The sequence below is a fragment of the Thamnophis sirtalis genome, unplaced genomic scaffold (assembly GCF_051295495.1).
Source record: "Thamnophis sirtalis isolate CommonGarterSnake01/CBP01778 unplaced genomic scaffold, rThaSir2_p1.2 scaffold_2, whole genome shotgun sequence".
Classification (NCBI taxonomy): Eukaryota; Metazoa; Chordata; class Lepidosauria; order Squamata; family Natricidae; genus Thamnophis; species Thamnophis sirtalis.
The window spans coordinates 156,891,781-156,906,126 of NW_028261382.1; the positions used below are offsets into that span (position 1 = coordinate 156,891,781).

Below are 14,346 nucleotides of genomic sequence, written 5' to 3' on the forward strand. Positions count from 1 at the left end.
AGGGCTGAAAGCTCTATGAAGCGGTATATAAGTCTAACTGCTATTGCTATTGCTATATAACAATAGGGACAAGGGGGCTAAATTAGCTACCCAAGCCATAAGTATTGACTGCAAGGTAGAAGCCTCAGGTTCTTGAGCTAGGTGTACCTTCCCCCCAACGAGTGTGGATAGAGTGTTTTGGGCCCTTTTAGATGTTTTATTAAAAAACTCAATTAATGCCATTTTAAAAGGGAACTTGGTGCTTTACTATTATACAGAAGCAAGAAAGTCATGTACATAGATTAGAAAGGAATGTAAGGACAAATGTTACGCTCATAGCGATAGAGATAAGGTATGCCAATTAGTAGTAGGAATTAGGCTATTCCTTATTAGGAAAATAAAATTTGACAGTTCTGGAATTAGGCATGCACAGACTAGTTGATTACACCTGACTATAAAATGCCTTTGCACCACTCATAAGGAGCTAGGCACACTCTAGTGTCAGATGCTTTTTGCCTTACGTTGCTAAATAAAACTTTTGAACTGTTAATTATAGCATCTAGGTTTCGATTTGCCATGTAGGGCATGCGATTTCACTCAGGTGCTTGACCATTGTGCAGTCCTAATTATCTGTGTTTTTCCTGTGCTACATTGCTGCTGCATACATGTATTCAGGGGTGGAATTCAGCCGGTTTGGACCAGTTTGGGTGAACCGGATGTTAATTTTACATCTGGTTCACTGAAACAATAGTTGCAAGGACTGGCTGGCCCCTCCCATCCCACCTTACCAGGAGTCTCCATGTGGCCCTTCATCATGCCAAGTAAGTGAAGGGCCCACATGGAGTCTCTGGGATTATTCAAGGAATATTTAGGACAAAGTTATTCAGCTTCTTTCTGAGTTGGTTTCTCTCTGAGCAAAAAACAGACACCCCAGAAGTTACAGAAATTATGGAAGTCCAGAAAAGGGCCCCTATCTAGTTTCCGCAGGGCCTCGAGAGCCTGGGGAAGGACATTTTTGCCCTCCTACAGGCTCAAGGAAAGCCTTCAAAGCCTGGGAGGATGAAAAACATGCCTCCCAGAAGTTTGGAAATCCAGAAATGGGCCCATATCTGGCCTCCGGAGCCCAGGGGAACACTTTTGCCCTCCCGGAGGCTCGAGGAAAGCCTCCAGACCTGGGGATGGTGAAAATGTTCCCTGCCATGGTGCAGGAGGCTGAGTATGCCATGGCCACCATGGTCACGCCCACCCAGCAACCAGGCAGAGAACTGGTTGCTAACCCTAACCCTGGATGTGTCAGCTCTCATTTCTCAAATGTCACCTGCTGGAACCTAGGAGGCATGTTTCTTCTGAAGCAGGCCCAGCCCTTTAGAACAGCCATTCCCCAAGATCTGGAAGGACCCTATGTAAAGACCTGGCTTTTTCTCCAAGCACTGGATTAGGATGGGAGTAAACCCATCAAATATGGATTTAATATGATAATGTGATGGTGCTATAGTAAGAACTGGGATATATTATTTAGTATAGTGTGGAGATGCTGTTTTATTTCTATGTTTTTAATTGTTGTTATTATAAGTTGTTTCAGATTATTGTAAGGTGAGTAACTGTATAAATTTAATAAATCAACAGATAAATGAAATTATCGGAGCATCTGACCATTTCATGTAGTGCAGCTTTCACATAACATAAGTATTACATTTTGCCCAGAAGCCACTGACAAGGAAAGTTTTGAATATAAGTTAAATGCAAATGTATTCGTTGCAATCAGAAGGCTTCCCTGAAGGCTCAGAAATCTTTATTAGGAATATTCAATCTGCCTTAAGGTTTTTGTTTCTAACAAAGCAATACCTACCATTCATGACTGAGCTCATGTAGAATTTGTGTATGCATTCCCAAAGGCACTATTATGAAAAAGAGAAGACATTCCAAGAGATTCAAATAGGAAAGAAACGTTAATCAATCAAATCTAAATCTTCCAGTCTGGATAATCTGCAGGGCCCAGCAAAACTTGTACTTTAAGCAATGAGCTAAGAGAAAGAACCTTCTCCTCTCTAACAAAAGAGAAAGGATGCAGCCCTATTTTGTTTAAGACTTTTGGCTTCCCATTATGTAAGAAACCCTAGTTAAAGTAGGGTTGGAGAATCAGAAGGAAATTTACCTCTTCATTTCATATTATATATAGAAGACCCCCAAATGATTCTGGGCAGTCAATAGCTAAAAAAAATTAGATAGATAGATAGATAGATAGATAGATAGATAGATAGATAGATAGATAGATAGATAGATAGATAGATAGATAGATAGATAGATATAGTTAGATAGTTAGATAGTTAGATAGATAGTTAGATAGTTAGATAGTTAGATAGTTAGATAGTTAGATAGTTAGATAGTTAGATAGTTAGATAGTTAGATAGATAGATAGATAGATAGATAGATAGATAGATAGATAGATAGATAGATAGATAGATAGATAGATAGATAGATAGATAGATAGATAGATAGATATTGGTATATTTTGATATATAGTAAAATAAATGAAAGACCACAAGAGTGAAATATTCAGAACAAGACAAGGAAAAGGACAAAAGGGGACACCACAATCACACTATTTTAATGTCTGGGAGAACAACCAGATCTTCAATACTGTAATTTCCTGAATGTAATAAGGGTTAAATTTACGCAAATGTCATTCCGGAGCAGGAACTACAGCAGAGTAGGGGCACTCTTGCTGGACTGAACCAAATGGGCAGAGATAACTGGAGATAATGTAACAGTATGAAGTGTAGGAATGACCTTGGAAGACAGGAGGGAAACCCATGAATGGGACAACCAGATTGTAAAAGAGGATTCAACCCAAAAGAACAAGAGAGAATGCGGGCAACTTTTCAAAAGATACACAAGTGTCTTTTATTCTTTAATGTTTTTTGCTGTAATCTGCCCAGAGTCATTGGATATGAAATGAGTGGCAAATAATTTTTCTAAATAAGGAAAGGGAAAGGGAATGGAAAGAAAAAGAAAGGAAAGGAAAAATGCTTTAAATCTTGAAAGATTCTTTTAATAAAACCTTGTGGTAAAAGTAGCCCTTGTACTCTTGGACTCTTGTCTGGACTACCTTGCAGGGCTAACAGGTAGGTAGTCCCTGAAATAGCCAGGCCCCAAACCCCCATGGGAAAATAGAGCTAGGTGTAAACTGGGATCACTTTAAGATATTTATAATATGGATTGATGCAAATTGTGTCTTTTTAGAAAAGAAATAGATCTATTTTGTACTCTTTGTATGTGAAGAAATGTATTTGTATCTGGAAGATTTGCACTAAGTAAAGCCTGTAGGATTCTTATTTTTTTTCTTTTCCTTTCTCTTATTTCCTTCTCCATTACTTCCCTCATCTTAGTACACATAAAAAACAATCTATGAAATCCATAGTCTCATTCTAATATGGAATTTAAACTTCTACACATCCTGGCTACTCTGCTTTCTGTAGAGTTCATGAAAGTAAAAACTAAAAGGAGATTTCCAATTCCATCCTCCTGAATAAAGGTGCCAAGAGGACATTTCCCAGTAAAGGGCAGAGTGGGTGCGCTCCAGATTCCTTCTAATGCAAGTTGTCATCTTGTGTGACCTAGGAAATATGCCTTCTCTGTTTCAGCTCCTGCCCTCTGAATCCTACCTAGGATTTGGACAGAACCATTTTATTTGAGGTTTTAATAGATTAACAGAATTGTAAGGGATCTTGCAGGTCATCTAGTCCAAACTCCAAGCCTTTAAATTCTATGTTTGGTGCCAGACCTAGGCTTAATGTATTACTGGAAGGGTTAATTTCTTTGTTTGTTGTTTGCTTTTAGTCTAAGCTCTCTTGTTTAATTTTGTTTATGGTTGATGTTTTAATTAGTATACTTTGTAAGCTGCCCAGTGTCCACTAAATTGGAAGGCTATATTAAATCTAAATAATAAGCATATGACAATACACCAACATGGTCTAGTTTAGCAGAATGAACTTACCAAAGAAGTAATGGAAAAAGATTCCTAAATTGTAGGGGAGTATAACTGTTAGGATTGTGAGGAAAGAGGTTAAGGAACTTGGCTTGAGAGAACTAAAGGGGCCAGCCCATCACATATGCACAGATAATCCCATTATATGAATAATGTAATCATATTAATTTGTGCTTAGTTAAAACCTTAACCAAACACAAATAAAATATTTGCACTTTAAAATGCCATAAAATGTTCTTAGCACTATTCTTTTCTTTTTATAAAGAAATATCAAAATAAAAATAAAGAGGAAGAAAAAAAAGCTGATGAGATGGGAAAGACCAAAGAAAGAGCAATAGTATCTGGAAATGAAAAAGAGGAACATAGGGCATTAAAAGTGAAATATGAATTCCTTGATGAGAGAATGTCTGTGCATCAGTCCCATTGCTTTGTTAAGGGTCAAGCTGGGAACCAGACTTCAATAAACCCTTTTCATGTATTCCTTGGAACATGTGAGAGCTGGAGGAGGAGACAGATGAGAAGAGGTCTTAATAAAAGAAAGCCAGCCTTTCCTTTTGCCACTGTTTTAAACATGGCAAATTGTGTGAACAATTGTTCTGCCAAACTGCTGTTGCATTTCAGAAATTCTGAAAGCAATGTAAAATAGGGTGCTACTGGCATATATGCTTTGATAATGAAATGAGAGAATAGGTGAATGTGTAAGTATTCCCAGTGATTCCCAGAAATCTTAAAGGAAGGCTGATTGAGAATAGATTCCCTAAGGTTTTGCCAGTAAAAAAACCTACAGAAGCATCAGATGCCTAGCAGGATATCTTGCCTCTGAAGATGCTAGACACATCAGGATATCTGTTGTCTATACCAGAGGAGTCAAATTCAAGGCCTGAGATCCAGATCTGGTGCACAGAGTGCTTAGATCTGACCCATGGGGCTGCCCTGGAAACAGCGAAAGACTGACACATAGTGCTTCTGTCAGTGAAAATGGAGCTTGGGAGGGCCGCAAGCTCTGTTTTCATTGTCAAAGGGCTGCAGGAGGCTGTTGTTTGGTGCTCTCCCTGGTCTCACCTTTCTCCACTGGAGACAATGGATCCCCCCAGCCCTGTCCAGGCCACCACAGGCATCCCTTACATGAGTCATGTCAAGATGGCTACACCCACTCCGGCCATGCTCCCCCAGCTCCCCGAGGTCAAACACAACCCTGATGTGGCCCTCAATGAAATCAACTATAACACCCCTGGTCTGACCACCATCACTTAATGCTGAAGTCCAGTGCTGCTCAGAGAATTCCAATCATGAAAGCCTTCACCAGTAAACAATGCACTGCTGACCTTAGTATGCATTTGAAAACAACAGTAGGGAGAGACATAATAGTTGTCGTCATCACCACCACCACCACCACCACCACCACATTTCAAGCCAATAGTCCTCTGCATGTCAGACAAGTTATGATCAGCATTTCTCTACAATATCAATGGTAGCCAAGCATAGAGAGATAGTGGATGAGAGTCATTATAGTAGGTGAAGCGGTTCCTGACTCTGCACAGCAGCAAATGTGTAGAGCTTTGCCTTAAAGGAAAAACAACAAGCAAAGGCAAATATTAAGCCAGCACAAACTGAAAAATACTATTTTCAATTTGGAGCAACAAAATCTTTGCAATGGGATGTGAGGTAGTAGAGGGCAATGTCCATTTTTGCCCTTCAGCAATGGTTGGTTGCTGATATTCTTGAAGAATAGTCTGGTAATGTAGATATAGCCACCAATTAAAAGTAGCTTTCTGTAGTTTCAGGCTTGAATTTCTCCAACCCCACTTCTGCTCATGAATATGTCTGGAAAGAGTCCTCAAAGTGTCCACCCTGAGTCTTTGAGGAAGGACTTCATTCCAAACAGTGAAGATTGTGGAAGTACTTCAAGAGCTCCTCCAAATAGTTTGTAAAGACCTGTTAAGTGGTACAAATAATACTCTGTTAAAACCATTTAAGTTGTTGGTCATCTTATGCTAGTGAATGCCACACTTTAATTGAGTGCAGCATGAAGAACTCTTTCCTTTTGCCTATTAATGCTGAGCCACCATTCAGTTAAATTCTAAATTCTGTTATTATGTGCTTAGCCGAAAACTGCTTTCTTTTCATTTTTTGCTATAGATTGCATAACGCTAGAAAATCTTCTAGCTCCCCACGCTCTTGCTTGACTTTTTTCTACTAAAAACATCAACTATTGAAATTGTTCTTTAGATGGCAGCTTCGGTTTCTTTTATTTGCCCTTTCCTTCACCCTTTTCAGCTCTCCGATAGTCTTTTAAAATCCAATAATCAAAGATGCGCGCAGAATTCCAAGTACTCCAGCTTTGTCTAGAATACTGTACGGCAACATTTCTTTATGATTCCTAATGTAGATTTTTTTTATTTAGTAATCACGCAGTTGTTCAGTCTGTTCACAGAGTTATCCTTGTGGATTCCAAAATCTCTTCCCGTTCAATGACCAGAAACACACACCCATCAGCTGGGATCTTAAGCTTTAACAGGCTTTACTCAGCTTGGGAAGACTACTGAAGAACTTTCTATTTGCTTATTCTCCATAAGCTCCTATCTGATTTATAGAATTTGTGTTCAAAGCCTCCTGCATCTCCCTATATTTTCTCTAGCTCATCAGAGTAACAATATTGAAGTTCTTTTAAACTACAGTAGCTGTGGTTTTGAATGGTGTGTCTGAGCATTTTACTTCGGACAATAAACAGAGCTGGGATAAAATTAAAGTTAAAATTAAACTTAACACTATAAAATTAACACTGTAACAATTTATTTACATAATACTCCCCTGTGTATTAAATCATTTATTATTTATTCTTTTATCTTAAAAATTAAGATGCCAGCTGTGGAATTTTGGGAGTTGAAGTCCAAAAATCTTAAAGTTGCCAATTTTGTAGGTCGCTACTTTAGAGGCAACTTTGAGAGTGTTTGCTCAAGCTACACTCAAGGCACTGGCTGGAATTCTTATATTATATAACTCATTCCATGGCCACCCATTGGTAGCATCTAGAGTCCAGAAGCTCCACTTCAAATTCTGTGGATAGGTGTATTTTTCTCTACACAAACTTTATGCCACAAACTTTACGCCCACAATGTAAAAAAGAAGTGGAGACCCTAGAAAGAGTGCAGAGAAGAGCAACAAAGATGATTCGGGGACTGGAGCTAAAACATATGAGGAATGGTTGCAGGAACTGGTTTAATAGAAAGAAGGACTAGGGGAGACATGATAGCAGTGTTCCAATATCTCAGGGGTTGCCACAAAGAAGAGGGAGTCAAACTATTCTCCAAATCATCTGAGGGTAGAACAAGAAGCAATGAGTAGAAACTAATTAAGGAGAGAAGCAACTTAGAACTGAGGATAAATTTCCTAACAGTTGGAACAATTAATCAGTGGAACAACTTGCCTCCAGAAGTTGTGAATGCTCCAACACTGGATGTTTTTAAGAAGATGCTGGATAACCATTTGTCTGAACTGCTATAGGGTTTCCTGCCTAGGCAGGGGGTTGGACTAGAAGACCTCCAAGGTCCCTTCCAACTCTGTTATTCTATTCTAATATGTTTTGTTCTTATGACCTATGGTTGATATCTTGCCCCAATTCCTTTTTGGACGAGCAAAAAATCTTTCCTCTTCCCCCCCACTCCCCGAATGAGATTCATTCTTAGATTTACCTTGAGTTGATATTTTTGGTATCAATTAAAAATGTATTTGCAACCTTTATATAATGAGTCAAAAACACACTTTTATTTATAATAGTGGAAGACCAACACAAAGAGCGATCCAGCTTTTTGTACAAGTGCTCTACTCTTTGCAAAAATATAATACTATCAAAATAGGAAAACACCAAATAGCAATTATTTTGTGGTGATGTCTTACTGAGACCATGTAAAAAGTGAATGAACATGACAAGCTGTGGCCATTGAACACAGTCTTTAATTTCATTTTCAGTTCCAGAAGTGCCACAGGATCTAAGGCTTTCAGATTATAAAAATATCATATTTTACACAACCTCTACTCCCTTTTGTACAAATGTGTGCTATCACAATGTATGACCCAAAAGGTGGGTCTTGCTGCTGGGAAGCTGTTTTTGCCACTTGCCTTCCTTCACTCTCTTTGCAATTCTTGCAGCTCTTTTGGTCCCTGGACTGAGACTATTGAATAAAATAAAGTTATGTTAGTAACACAAATCCAGGAGAGGGAGTGGCAGAATCTGGGGTAGAGTTAAAATAGAGATTAGCCTGGAATCTACATAGGCACAAATGAATTTAAGTCCAATCCCTTCCTCCTTGAATTCTATAGACCCTTATCTAACCCCAGGCAGGTGTTAGTTGAGAAGATTCTTATATATGGGCATGATTACCAATAAATTAGGTTAACTGGAACTTTATGTGTGGATCGGATCATTTGTACCTGACAACAAAACATATATGCTCTTCTTCTTGTCACTATAATAAGAATTCACTCTCCTCCCCTTTTTCTGGAAAATACTCCTGAAATAACAATATAAAGTATTGGGATTTGAAGACATTACGATTTTAGTCTCTGTCTCCCCCTTATAGAAGTAATTTAGAATCTAATTCTACTTTCACCACTGAATACTCCTGCCATGGTACACCTTTCAATAACCTGCCCATTCATTCATTCATTCATTCATTCATTCATTCATTTCACCAACAAACTTCTGTCACAAAATAAATCTCAGCTAGATACATATCATTTTGCCTCATGATTAATCGGTACTGATTTTTTTGAATGAGAACATTCTTCTCCTTTGCTTGGTGTGATCAGTCAAGACATGCAAATGGACCTTTTGATTCCTTGACCCTCCATTTTCAATGTGAGGGATAGTTTCCCTGCTATTCAGTAGGACATCTAACATTTGAGAATGCCTAGCCTAGAAATCACCAACAGGAACCGTCAGATGATAAAATGCTCAGTGATGGATGATTTTTGGTTGTATAAAAAAAATGAGAATATAGTGTTTTTAAAGAGTTCTTTGAAATGTTTGATCTGTTTCAACAACATGCAATCTGATTTAGGAATAAGTCTCACTGACATTGATATTTTTTACTTTCAAAGAAGAAAGTACAAAGATTCATTATATTTACTGATAATATTGATTAAATGGGACTTTCCCTAGTTCATATGCTTAGACTGCAGACTGGTTCAGAGTAGTCAATTTTTTTAAGTGTGAAGAGCTGCATGAGACATTGAAGAACATTTTAGACCCTCCTCGAATGGGACAAACTCATCTCTACCTGCTGTGGAAATTGATGAGAGGCAGAGAGGGGGAGAAAGAAGGGCAAATGACAAAAGTAGATCATGATGAAAATGTATGTCTATTCTCCACTATGTGTAAATTGATTTGCACAAGGCTCTATCCCTACTATCCCCCTCGCACAGTGGTGGGATTGATTTTTTTTTTTACTACCGGTTCTGTGGGCTTGGCTTGGTGGCCCTGGTGTGGCTTGGTGGGCATGGCAGGGGAAGGTTACTGCAAAATCCCCATTTCCTCCCAATCAGCTGGGACTTGGGAGGCAGAGAATAGATGGGGGCGGAGCCAGTAAGAGATGGTATTTACCAGTTCTACCCAAAATCTCCACTACCAATTCTCCAGAACTGGTCAGAACCTGCTGAATACCATCTCGGATGTCTCTCTCACACACAAACAGTTGTGCAAATTTTGTTTACTGCCTTTGGGTTGGAACTACTTACAATCATTTTTTCCAGGGAAAACTATTGACAACTAATAATGATATTAATTGTCAATAGTGGACAATAGTCTTATACAGAGGGATTGCTAAATCTGGCAAGGTCAAAATCCTTATCTTCATAGTGATTCTGTTAGACAGAAAAGTTGTACTGCCAGAAGCAGTAAGTAAATTGCAATCGTGATTGTGGTTACTGAGAAGAGAAATTCCCCCAAAGATCTTGTAGAAGGTCACTGTTTCTCTATATCTGCTCTCTATGGTTCAGTGGTAGCTGACCAGATGGAATGTAAAAAGAGCACAGATGCTTGACAGAAAATTGTATTTTGCCTTTGTGTACTACATGGTTTCTAGAGAATTCATGCACATAGATCTCTAAACCGTAGTTAATACAATTTGATTTTCTTTGGGAAAAAAAAGGGAAGGCACTTTTGGACATCACCTAGGATATCTCTGCCTAAACATTGCTTATGTTATCTTGCCTTTAAAAATGTTTCAATATTTATATTCGAGTACAAACAGAGCTTCAAACTGACTTTGAGTTCCCAACCCCAAGCATTCTGAACAACTAATGAACTGCTTGAGAGGATTGCATTGTTTGCAAAGAACAAAGTCTTGCCTAAAGAGGGGAAATTGTATAATCAATGACTTTTTTTTTAAAAAAAAAGTAAGATATGACCAGCTTGACAAAAAGAAGCAAATCATGTTTTGTTCAAATTTATACATTAGGGCTGTGAAATACTTTTGGTTGCTAAGGAGTGCTCTAGGGTGAGCAGCGGCATGAACATAGCTTTTATGTGCAGCTCTTTAAAAGAAGCTACTTGTTCTGGCCTAGGCGTCTCCAAAAAGCACAAAACAGATTCCTGGTCCCGACAAAACCCTTTTTATTAAACGAATGTGAATTGCTCTCATTCACATTCAGTAAACAGTCTTTCAAAGGTGAATTTATAGCAATAGCAATAGCAGTTAGACTTATATACCGCTTCATAGGGCTTTCAGCCTTCTCTAAGCGGGTTTACAGAGTCAGCATATTGCCCCCAACAATCCGGGTCCTCATTTTACCCACCTCGGAAGGATGGAAGGCTGAGTCAACCTTGAGCCGGTGAGATTTGAACAGCCGAACTGCAGAACTGCAGTCAGCTGAAGTAGCCTGCAGTGCTGCACCTCTAACCACTGCGCCATCTTTATGACCACAGGCTTTATCTAGCTTGGAAAGCTGCCATGTAAATATTTTCTAAATGCAGCGCTGTGCAAGGGAAGACTTGGCACAGAGTCTCCGAGATTCACTGACAGATCTTCACACTCCTGAAACGAATGAACAAATGAACAAACAAATTGTTTCTTGCAAAAGCCCACTCCCCTTTTGCTCCTCTTTATTTCTTATGGGAGGGGCCACTCACCATCCACCTGTGGCTTCACTTCAAAGTCAACCCTGATTTCTTAGCTGTTCTTTTCTTCTGGCAGCTCTGCACACGCACACACTGGGAACAGGCTCCAGCTCAGTGATGGTGAACCTTTTTTGGCTCACGTGCCAAAAGCAGGGGGGAGAACAGGGGAGTCGTGCACGAGTGTACCACACCCATAATGCTATGTGCATGACCAGTGCTCCCCCCATTTTTGGCATGCTTTTTTCACCCTCCTCAGGCTCCAGAAGCATTATAGGAGCCTGGGGAGGGTGAAAACAGCCTCTTCCCCCCTCGGAGGCCTTCCGGAGGCTTCCGGAGCTTCCCTGAAGCCTCCGGAGCATGAAAAACTGGCCCTACAGCAAACCAGAAGTTTGGGAATGGAGGGCGAAAAATAGCCTCAAAAGGCCAAAGTTAGCTGGCCAACTAACAGGGCAACGCCTTGCGTGCTCCGACAAATGTCTCTGTGTGCCACCTGTGGCATGTGTGCCATAGGTTAGCCATCACGGCTCTAGCTGTTCTTCTGCCTCACTGCTATCCCAGCTCTGAAGGCAGCTGAGAACAGCCAGATGCCCTTGCCCCCATCTCTGCCTCCGATGCAGTGCCCTCTTCTGAACTTTCTGCAGCCTCCAGGACTGGCCCTTGTTTCTCCCCCACCAATATAATAATTCCAGACACTGCAGCTTTTGACCATGCAAAAGTAGCCAATTCCAGCTGAAAGCTCCCTTCCAGCTATTTTCAACAGCAAAAATCTGTGCAAACGAAGTGATCCATTGGGAAGACAGTCTGAATCATTAACAATAAGTGGCTACACATAAACGTCTTGCTCAAAAGCCTTAACTCTATAAAAGCCCAAGAGATTCTGCATTTCATCTTCCTTCTGGCTGACCTCAAAAATATTGCATTTGTATATGAATTTGTTAGGGTTTGTGAGTACATAAAGCAAAGTGCACACATTCAAGAGTAATATCAAGTGAACTTTTGAAATAGAATCATTGACTTTTGTCAGTCATGAATCAAGATACAATAACCTGGCTGGATTAGGAATAACATAATTAATATAGAGACAAGTTAACTTGGTGCTCAAGTGCCAGAATCATAAGCTGCTTCTGCTTTATTGTCATATGAAGGATGGAGAATGGGGAAAAAAACCAACAACAGTATAAAAGAACAATTGATTTTTTTCTATTATATTTTAGCAAGTAGAGCAGTTCTGTTTTTTTTGCAAGAGAACTACTGATTTGATTTTTTATAGCTTTGTCAAAGCTCCTTCTCTGTCACAAGTGTGTGTATATGTTTTATACAATGAAATTGAAAGTAATAAATACCAAAGTTATACTGAAAATCCAATTTCCAGCATATGGGTACCTGTGAATATCGAAGGCCCTATTGGGAAGAAGGGAGATAATAACCTATTATTTGTGGCCCCATCTACGTTCCTCCTTCCCAAAAAATTTCTATGGTTGGTGACCACAGATGCTGACATTTTCAAGTAGATTTAAAGTATGTGGTTGCATTGTGTTTATAATTTATCTGGAAAAAAAGTAGCAGGAAAGTTTTTTTTCTAAATAAGGCAAAGAAACACAAAACTTTGCATTATGCTACTGCACTTTGATCTATCCTAGTTGAGTGATCTTTGGACTAATTTTTAAATTCCTCAAGAGATCAATTCAGATCTTGATTGAGATCAACTTGTCCTTTCTGTATAGCCTGAGATGATATGAGTAAGAAGGGAAAAATACAAAAGGAATGCAAAGAAAGAGAATGAAGACAAATAAAAAGGGGGTTGACAGAGAGATGTTGCAAATTACAGGAGGTGTCCCATGTTAGTCTGTGGTAGCAGAATATCAGAAAGAGTCACATAGGAACTTTTCTAACTAACTAATTTAAGCTTCTGTGAACTACAGATCAGCTTATCAGATGCACAGAGTGGTTTGACTGATGTAGGACTGAAATGATTTGAGGTGCAATTAGGATGGGAAGGGTGTATATTTATACATGTGAGAAATATTACATGTGAGCAGCGATGTGCAGTCACTAGAGGCAGGGGAGGTGTGGCCTCACCAGTCATGAGGAAAAGGAAAGAATTTTAAAGAATTTTTTAAAAAATATTTAAAAAGGCCAAGGTAGTTGCTTCCAGACTCCAAGTCACAGTGATTTTGAGTCTACTTAGTGTTAACTGTAGGGGGCAGCTAGAGAACTATGGGCCTCCTTTTCATAAGGAATTTTTCGCCTTTTAAGAGTTAAGCAAGGGTTAAAAAGCGAAAAATTTTGTATGCAAAGGAGGCACGTGATTCTCACGCCTCCTGATCTGGGAGCAGCGAATCATGCCTTGCAGTTGAGCAACTGCGCAATGTAGTAGCAGGAGCCTTGCTTGTAAAACGCGCCTGTGTTGGAAAAGTTCATGCTCCAAGCAAGTTCAACTCTCCACTTTGCATCGTGGGAGCCTCCAAGTGCCTTTGCTGCAGACCCGGGTATGGTGCTGGGCTGCTGCAGGCCAGGGCAGCGGGCGGGCAGCGGCATCGGTGGCGGCGGGGCACTTTGCATCACGGGAGCCGCCAAGCACCTTTGCTGCAGACCCGGGTATGGTGCTGGGCTGGCTGCAGGCTGGGGCAGTGGGCGGGCAGTGGCATTGGTGGCAGTGGGGCACTTTGCATCACGGAAACTTCATCGGCCACTGCTGCCGCTTCCTCCACTGCCGTCGCTTTCCCCTCTGCCCTGGCCATGGCTTATGCCGCGTTCGGAGTGCTGCCCTTGGGCAATATGCAGAGCCCGGAGTCCCTGCTGGACATCGTGGCATGGTGTGTGGCAGAGAAGTGGCCCTTCCAGCGGGTGGAGGAGCAGTTCGAGCTCATCCCAGAGCCTGTGCAGCGCCGCATCGTCTACTGGTCCTTCTCCACGCACCGCCCTCCCCCTCCCGGTAGCTTCTCCTCCTTTAAATCTCTTTTTGCCCACTGTCAAGACGCTTTTTTTCTTTTTGCCCCACCAGCCATAAGCTTCACCACATGTCACTGCATGTGAAAAATATTATAATACCATATCAATTAACAATCGTAATGTATTAAGAACCCATTGTGTTGCTGAAACCTTTTGAGATTTCCTAAAACTTTTTGATGCATGTGAATCCAGATGTTAGAAAAAAGAATTCACAACCACATCCAGATTCTTTCACTCTTCCTAGAGTTTCTAGGTTATTCCTTAGACAATAACGGCTTGGTTAAAAACAACAAAATATTGTCCATATGTT

The 14,346-nt window shown here is 40.2% G+C and overlaps 1 long non-coding RNA gene across 2 annotated transcripts in view; it reads left to right on the forward strand.

Moving 5' to 3' along the window:
• LOC148049245 (uncharacterized) overlaps positions 1-14,346 on the forward strand; it is a 92,704-nt gene that overhangs the window by 21,308 nt on the left and 57,050 nt on the right. The window lies entirely within an intron of this gene.